Consider the following 10,120-nt stretch of genomic DNA (forward strand, 5'->3'; position numbering starts at 1 on the left):
GAGTGTTTCAATATTTACTAGGCAACAACACAAAAACACTGTTGCATTTGTAGTCAGTTTGCAAGGAACACTGTGATCCTTACAGTCATAAACACAGATAAATGCCCTGTCCACAGAACAGCTCTGCTCTATGTATTCCTCATAACACCAATAACAAACAACACATGGCTGAACAGGCGCATAAATGTGATTGAGTGCTGAGGTGAGGCTGCTATCTGGCTGAAAGCATCTCTCTCGGTCAGGGATTATGCCTTTATTCAGGACCTGTTCAAAATAGCGTACTACTATACTACCATTCTACCATTCTATTACTATTTCTGAAGTATGCTCGCATGTGCAACGCGTATGTTATGCATATTTTCTGTATATGCATGAAATACCCGGACGGCCGACTGTAGCCTGCAGAGACAATGAATATAAGTGAGACTGCGACAGCGGCAAGGAACCAAACCCCATCCATGACAGAATGGAGAAAAACAACCTTGTGAGATTCCAGGCTCAGTCGGGGTCAGATGTTCAGTTCAACCGCAGCAGAGTCAGGCTGTATAGAGCTCTTGTCCTGATGGCCGTCGAGGTCTTCACGCATTATTATGCATATTACAGTAGAATAAAGAAAACCAGCACTGGTTTCTTAACCGTTATAAACCTGGACATATATGGAAGTGTGTGTCAAAAACATAACACAAGATCTTCCCTGCTGAAAAAATTTGCATTATTGCATTATATTATAAGACTTGCGGTCTGGTTGACAATGACCAGGCTGGTCCAGTCAGTTTCTCGGGTGAGAAAATCCTCTGGCATTACATTTTCGTGATATGAACATGATATTCCCTACTGGTGAGCGCATGCATGTTCAATCTCAATTCAATTTGTATTCTTAAACTAAATGCGCACTGACCGGATCTCTACCAGTGTCTGAAGCCCGTGTGATGTTCCTCTGCTCTTTTGGGTGTCGTGTGGCATATGGAGCTCATGAGTTACCAGTGTTTCTGAAAAGAGGATAGACATGTATATGCTGGAGGCTAAATCCCTGGCAGGCCCGGAGCCATCAGAGATGCTGGATTATCTGTGCAATCTTCTGAGTGACTGACTGCGCTCTTAAACACACACACACACACACACACACACACACCCAGACTCTAATCCTTCACACTGCATACAAACAGACTTCAAACCCACACACTACACTGCTTATCATATTTTATTATAGAAATTATTTCATATAAATGCAGCAAGTTTTTGCCATAACCCAGCGATGGACTGGCTGTGTGTGCAGGCATTCAGGGACAACAAACAGATGAGGTTTTTCAATCTTATAAATCCAGTGGAAGTAGGAGTATATCAGGAGGACGGTGTCCGAAGGATTTCTGGCATCTGGTTCAGTCTCTCTGCATCTATAGGTCCAGAGCTGACCACAAACAGACATTGATCTCGTTCAGTGGTTAAAGCAGTATTGCTCAGTCATCATTGTCACTTGACAAAACCAAATGGTGTAATTTGCTTCCTAGACAAGCGATTTATCCTCTTTAGTATCTCTCTACACAGTACACGTGGTAAACAGTGGCCATTTCCTCAGAGATAAATAGAACAGAACAGGAATTGAACAAAATCATTTTTAAAATGATAATTAGATGATATTAAATATATAGGCTTTCTATTCTTTATGTGAACTGCTATATTTTGTCTTTTTAAAGACATTTCTAGTGAAATGTAACTCGATGTATTTTGGGTGAGATTCAAAAAAATAAAAATCCTAAAAATAAAACTTAAGCTGCTAAACATAGATGAGGATATTCAAACGATTTCAGAAGAATCGTGTGACAGGGTGACTGGATAAGTCATGCTACGAAATTCAGCTTTGATCACAGAAATAATTCACATTTTTCGATATATTCAAATTATTTTAAATAGTTAAAATATATCGCAATATTACTGCTTTTGCTGTATTTTGGATCAAATAAGAAAAGAGTAAGAAAATCATAATAATTACAAATCTCACTGTTCAGAGACGTATGCATGAAAGAAATATTCCTCAAGTTGAGTATTACCAATTCATATTTTAGTTATCATTAAAACTGTATTGGATTACAGCAATTTGAAGAACTCGTGATAAATAGAGTCCAGTATGAAGCACAGCTCAACAGTCTGACGTCTGAAGAGTAGAAAACAGCAGAAAAGCTGTAAGGGAATTCTAAAAATTAAATGAATAATTAATAATATAAATGTACCTCTGAAGGTTCTGACTGTCCTCAGAAATGATTCGATGGCATTTTGTGTTCATCTTCGTTTCATCTAATACATAAAGGACTGCAACACTGTTTTATCCACGAAGTGAAAAAGCTGTAATTCTGTAATTCATTTTAATTGTTGTTTGTTGATTTTTAAATATAAAATGTGGGGATTTACATGTCGTTTTACCAATACAGTGATAACTGTGATTAGAAATTTGCATACCGTTGCATCCCTAATATATATGAATATGTTTGTGTGTATGTGTGTGCGTGTGTTTGCATAAAAAATAATTCAATATAACTTATATATACTTTGTTTAAATATATATGTATATGTCTCATATACTTGTATTTCTAATGAAGTGTAAGCTAACAATGTTTTATGGGGAGATTTAACCACACACACACACACACACACACACACACACACACACACACACACACACACACACATCGATCCTAAAATAAACTAAAGCCACTAAACAGCTTTTATCTCTTATTTCAAACCTCTGATAGTGTCTGTATTTGTTGAGTAAGAAGCTCTGATTTGTGGCCAGATACCTGTGACTTGTTGCTGCTCAGATGAAAGCCGAGGTGTTCTTCTGGCCGTCTGGTCCTGCAGGAACCGGCTCGAGTCCTGACTGCTCCCGTCGGCTGCTTTTCCTTCAGTTCTCTCCGTGGGTGTGTGATACGGCTGGGACGGATCATCTTTATAAGCTTACATCTGTTTCTTGCAAAACAGACAAATGCGTCTGGGAAAAAATGGCTTCGGGAGAAAGCTTTTTTGTGCTTTTAAAAGCTTGTGGTTATTGTTTCCATGATTGTTTTTGCAGACCCCCTCCGTTTGCTGACCGTTCTCACCTCTATCAATAATACAGTCTCTGTGCCGGGGAAGAAGCTGAGAAGCTCTCACCAGGGCTTTGAACAGAAGGTCAAGCTCTCGAGGTGGTACTAATTAAATCCCCCTCCTGCCCGCTGCAGACACAGCAGCAGTCATTAGCCCTCGGAGCCCAGCGGTGGCCCCAGACACACGCTCACAGCTTCATCTCCAGACTGACACCAGACCTTCACGCTCCAGACCTGTGGAAAAGCTGTGGGGCAGTGCTTCTTGGAATAGGTTCACAAGCCTGCATTTATTTGGTTGAAAATACATTAAAACTAAACATTAAGACAATTTCGAATGGCTGTTTTCTTTGTGAATATATTGTAATATGTCATTTATTTAGGATAATTACTATCTCACGTGACCCCTCTAACTGATTTGCTGCTAAACTATTATTTATTTATTTAATTTCTGGTTGGGGGCTTGATTAATAAGAATTTCAAACTAAATTCAACGCTATGTAATTGAAATATTTTTTTACTAATTGTCATACATTTTTTACAATAGAAGTGTTCATTTCTTGTGTTTCGTAATTTCATGTTTCTTGTTTCTAATGGACTGTCTTGCGTGTGGATTTCCCTTGTTTGTAAAATGACTCATATTTCTTGATTAATTCATTGTTTTCCTTACATTCTTAACCAACATACAGTACATCCTCAGATTAACTACATTCCTTGTCTCCAGCAAAAGAAAAGGCAAAAGAGAAAATGCCACCAAAACCCCTCTGAAGACAGCCATGAATATATGAATATATGCACATGAATATACACCACAAATCTATCTCCACGAGTGAATTTCTTTGCTATCCAACAGCAGAAGTTATCAAATATAAGCAGGACAAATAAAACTAGATTTTTAGACTTTCTTAAGTGCTTTTGGTTGCTACTGGCTCAGTCCTCTGGAGGATGCATGTATATCACTGAGAATGTCTTATTAAGGAAAAACAATAACTACAATATCTGCTAATTATTAATAGTTAGAGCAGTAGTTGTTAAGGTTGGGTATTGTGTAGGATTAAGGATGTGGAATAAGGTAAAACAGCTCAAAAAAGTGTATCATCAGCCTAGGGTTAGGGTTGGTTTAGGGTTAGTAGAATAAGGTGACATATACTTGTAAAGTTTCTGATAGTCAGTATGTAGTATGTTGTGGACTCATCTAAATAAAGAGTTAGAAGATATTAAGCAGACAGTCTACTGATACTGAAGTTAAATGTCTAAAGCCGACTGTTAAAGTGTTACCCAACAATTATAAAATGACTGCTATTCCTCCTAAGGCGTAAAGTACTTTCAATTCTTTGGATTCTAATGGTGACTTTATGTTCCAGTGATGTATGCAGATGATGAACGCGACCTCCGGAGGTCACAACCTTCACTATGAGTTTCGAGTGTTTGTACACGTGTGATATGGTGCTCTTTCTCAGGGGGCTGATGACTGATCATTTACTGGCCCAAGTCAAAAGTAACCAGCCCAGAGTCTCCATCATATCCTGGCCTCATGGCGCTGTGTCCTTTAGAAAGCATCACTAATATGTCAGATGTCACGGAGTGATATTTGTCCCAGCGTTTGGCTAAAGCTCGTCAAACACGAATAAGCACGCAGCTCTCCGGGCTAAAGAGTGATCCGCTGCAGATCTGAGGACAGGACCGCCTCTCATTCCACATTCATCTTCACAAACAGAACACCAGTCAGCTCTCTCAAAGCTATCTATATCCATAAGAACATGCATCTGCTCAAATTCTCCAAATGAAAATGAACTCTGATGTCACATTTAGCATGAAAAGCATTGCTGCAGGCAGGTATTCAGTATTAATTGCTTTCTGCGTGGACACATTTGCTCAGGCGTCTATTCTGGTGGCTGCGTGGGCAGATCGCTTACAGAATCTATTTTAGTGACAGAGAACATGAGCAAAGCCTTCTGTATAATTACTGTCATCTCGGCTGATGACAGCGGCTCCCGCCGAGCGACGGATCGCTGGATTCATTCACTGACGGAGAATCAGATCCCGCAAGAAGTAAAAACACAGCTCGTGCAGTCACACTTCCACATCACAGCATTACAGGGTTTTTTCAACTGCTTACACACAAAATCTTTCCTTGTCACACAGTTTCTCTCAAACGGCAGAAACACACAGCAAAGTCTTTGACTCTGTTTCCATAAAACACTATTTTTTAGGCAACACACACAAATCTAACGGGGACTTATATCATGGCAAGGGTGTTTGCTTTTGAGATGTGCTTGTGATAGTTTGAATGCAGCGCTTTAAAACGTAACTGTGGTTTATCACACCTGAGTTGAATTTCAGAGGCTACACGTCGTGATGAGATCCAAAGGAATTTAGGAACAAACAAAAAAGAAAGTGACTGAGATTTATCAGGCTGAAAAGGGTTATAAAGCCATTTGTAAAGCTTTGGGACTCCAGCGAACCGCAGTTAGAGCCATTATCCACAAATGGAGAAAACCTGTAACAGTTGTGAACCTTCCCAAGAGCACAGCGACGACTCAAACAAGAGTGACACAGCATTTCAGAAACTGATCATCACACCACCAGTAAAATATGGTGGTAGTGTGATGGTCTGGGGCTGTTCTGCTGCTTCAGGACCTTGAAGACTTGCTGTGATAAATGGATCCACGAATTCTGCTGTCTACCAAAAAATCCTGAAAGACAATGACCTCAAGCTGAAGTGAACTTGGTTTCTGCAGCAGGACAGTGATCCAAAACACACCAGCAAGTGCACCTCTGAATGGCTGAAGAAAAACAAAATCAAGACTTTGAGAAGTATCCTATTGAGATGCTGTGGCATGACCTTAAAAAGGCGGTTCATGCTCAAACCCTCCGATACGGCTGGTTTACAAGCAGATACTAAATACACAGAGAGAGAAAATATGTCTTACATAAAAAAAGAGAGAAATATGAAGAATAAGAGAGAGAAAATGCGTCATGTATTAAGAATAGGTTCAGAAGTCTCAGTAGGGTCAGTGTCTGGGGAAGTTTGGGACGCTTGCCCAGGTCTTATATTAAATCATCCTGACAGACACCAAACAAGACCGCAAAGCCCTGCAGACAGCGACACGGTCAGCATTTCCCACGCAGCAGAACAGGAATAAACAATCATTACAGATCTCAGACACGTGAGCGGCGGCTGTGGACAGCAAAACAAAACCAAACCCGAGGGCCAACATAGAACACAACAACATCACGACGGATCGGTGTAACTGCACTTTGTTACTGGGTTTTCTTCAGGAATCATATCATAGTTCTGCACAGCAAAAATCTGCTAATAGTGTTGAAACGGTCCTTCTCAGGGTGTACGATATCATTTTAGCCTCTGACTTTGATACTGGGGACCTCTCTGACCTCTAGATTAGACTCAGATGTGGGCCTAAGGTATGTTACTTTAACTGGTTCAGTCATTTTTATCTGACAGGTATGTTTTATAAGTTTAGGTAACTTCCCTTGCTCTGCTCATCTCGCCTGTGGCCTTCCTCAGGGCTCGATATTGGCACCGTCTCTTTTTCCCTGTATATGCTTCCTCTGGGTTCCATTCTAAGAAAGCATGGCATGTCTATTAAGAGCATTAAGAGAAACGATCCCTCAGCACTTTACTACTTTACTAAGGTGCTTAGAGGAGGTCAAAACTTTTTTAAGCTTAAATGAAGATAAGAGTTGATTGTTTTCTTTCCTAATGATCATTCTCAGCCGGGATCTGGGCAGCTTATCATCCTCCAGACCTTCATGTGTGAAATCTTATACATACTTATACCAACTCTACAAAACCGATCACCTCTTACTGGTGTATAAATCTTTACATAACCAAGCCCCGAGTTATCAGAGATCTAGTGATCGGATTCTACTTTTAGTTCCTCAGCCCAGATTTTTTATGTGCTTTCTAAATAAATGAACTTTAATATGAACAACAAACAGGGAAAAAGACCCAGGAAAAATCTGTGCTGACTTAGCCATATAGAAATGACAGATTTACCTCATTTCTGAATGTACTTCTCAGAACATCCTAAAAAGACGATGTCATGGCAGTTAGATGAGCATTTCTGAAAATGTAAACACTACAAAAATGCAAAGATTACTCATAATGGCAAATGTCTGCATTAGGCCTAAAAAACATATGAAAACGATGATATGCAAAAGGGGCTTAATGGAGGAATTAACTGTAAGCTCTGTACGAGGTACTGTAATCTGTTTTGCCATTTGGATTATTATTCGGTGCAGTGGTTGGAGTGAATTAAAGTAAATCTTAAAGGGACCGTTCTCTCAAAGATAAATATTCTGCACGTCATCATCTATCCTCCACATGTCAGTCCTGACTTTCATTCATCCGAAAAACACAAAAAGATGTTTTGAGGAATCCTGGTCACTACACAGAATGAGATGCCGGTGAGTAAAGGATGACTGGACTGTCTGGAGCGCTGAAGGCATGACAAATTATATGAGTTCAGCACAGGTTCACTGAAGTCCGAGTGTTTTTGAATGTTTTTTTTGCTTAAATGCCTAAAAAACAAGGTCTCAGTGCCTCAATGGAGACAGCAAAGTCATTCGACTATTCACCCGGCGAAACATTGGCAAACTTGTTCACTTAAATCGTATAGAAGAGGCATGATCTGAAAGCACATCTACAAAATGTATAAATGTTTATTACATAGTACAAAAAATAGACTTTCAACTTTCATGTACAATGATTCCCGTTCACTCTGATCAGCTGAAAACAACTAATTTTTCAGACCAGAGACTTTACAGAGAAACACTAATCAATCATCTGTGCACATACACGCATATGATTATTGTCAGGGATCTGGACGGAGGACTCAAAGGGAGAGGGAGTGCTAACAGATTTATTTCACAAACAGACAAGACGAGAGGAGATGAGGAGAGGAGTGGAGACAGGCAGGCTGAGAGAGAGACTGTAGGGTCCAGCCCCGGGCGAGTCGAAGAGACCTGACAGGAATATACGGTGAAGACCTGGAGCTCAGCCGGCTGGACAGGACAGGACGGGGGAATAAACAGCGGCTCTAAGAATGAGGAGACGAGCGTATGAACACAGACGAGACACAACAAGTTAGCTTAACCAACTGACAAAACAAGGGGGAACTGAAGAACAGTATGAAGGAGAGGAGAACATGAGAAACATGTGAGAACACCCAGACAAACAAGAGAGCATCCCCGCTGGAACAAACAGCTAAAACCAGACTAGGCTGGGTCTCTCGGTCTGGTCTTAGCTGGTTTGACAGGGTTTTGGCCTCACCTGTCAGGCTGGGAGAACAGCTTAAACCAGCTGAGATCAGCCAACTAGTTAGGGTTAGGGGCCGTAATTGGAAACAAAGAGGAAAGACAAAAGGAGCATATGGCAAACACAAACAAAGACAAAGCCATGTGCTCGTGCACAACACACAGAAACATGAAACAAACACAGAACTGACGTGACTGAATGCAATTCACATTTTTGTGGTTTACACAGGGATGCTAACGGTGTCTTCTTAAAAAACATTAACCTTTAAACTCATTTATGTGTTTTCAGGCACGTGAATGAACGACCAAAAGATGTTCTTCATTTTTAGTTGAATATGGTGCAGTGTAAACACGTCTGGATGTAAATGGTCCAGTCTACTGATTGATGCTTAAACCTCAGGTACTCAAGCTAATCTCCTGATTTCAGTCTATGTTCCCCTGTCTTGGTTTTTGTGGTCTCTTATTTTGAAGAGTCTGTTTCCCATTGTTTCTGTGTTTCCTTGCCCACCTGTTAGTTTCTTTGTTAATTGATCAGCTCCTCCCTCTTGTTAAGTTCTTATCCTGTCTACTCAGTTTCAGAATATCTTCAATAAAGCAGAAGTTTCGATCTCTGCCTGTTATTTGGGTTTTGGCTCTGTTTTGCCCTTTTGCCGTGTATCGACCCTCACTTGTTTATCAGACTCCCATTGGACTATCTTCGACCCGTTTGTGACTGTTTTATAATAAAACTTTGTGTTTGGATGTGCACGCCTCTCGTCTCGTCTGATAATATTATTATCCTAAAGGCACACATTAGTATTTTAAAAGGGGCACATTATATTTTTTTATACATATGTTACATGTACTTATAAACACAAGTAACCCTAAATCTGACCCCAAGCATACATTTAGTTCATTAATATTACACAGTAATCAAATGATAATCACACTGTAACAAGGACCGGAATCTGTCTAAGCATATTCATTGTTTTTTTCTAAAGGATCAGAAATTTAATATATAATCAAACAGTGAACAGTGAAAATATCACTTTTTTACACTTAACTCTGTTTTTTTTTTTTTTTTTTTATGACTGTTCAAAAACCGTTTGACCGATTGTGCTTTTTTGTTTTATTTTATTTTTTTGTGCAATATGAACTAGCTGCAATGAAACGCGTGTAAGATTAAACGTGACTGTCTGTGCTGCGGTGGTCTGTTCATCGGGCCCCGCTCTCACGCTGGCGGCACGCAGGGGACGGAGCGGCTAATTACTCGCTTCCAGACCCCGACCGAGCTCAGCGAGAAACAGCAGGGCTTATCACCATAATGAAGAGCAGCTGCTCTCCGTCAGAGCTGAACAAAAGCCCTGCAAATGATACAGAGGCTGCATGCTAATACATTTACTCCCGATATAGTGAGCAAAAACAGCACGAGTAGTGTGTTTGAATTCACAGTGTTCATAAAACAGTGATAAAAAAAAACAAAACGATACGATTTCTATGAAAAGCACTGAAGCGATGCACCTCGATAATGACATTAATCTAGTATACAGACTGCTTTCATACTACACATATATATATATAGTATACAAAATAAATCAGACATTCAAAATAAAGGTAAAAAGAGCATGGTGTCTGTGTGAAAGCACTCTCTCATAGTATTTCACTAGATATGAATCTGTGATCTTGAGCTGTTTTAAACACTATCTGTGCACTGGGCATGAAATCTGACACAAACTACAGGACAACATTTCAATCTGACCACCATTATATTCTGCTCTTCTCAAAAC

This window comes from Puntigrus tetrazona, chromosome 14 (assembly GCF_018831695.1).
Source record: "Puntigrus tetrazona isolate hp1 chromosome 14, ASM1883169v1, whole genome shotgun sequence".
Lineage (NCBI taxonomy): Eukaryota > Metazoa > Chordata > Actinopteri > Cypriniformes > Cyprinidae > Puntigrus > Puntigrus tetrazona.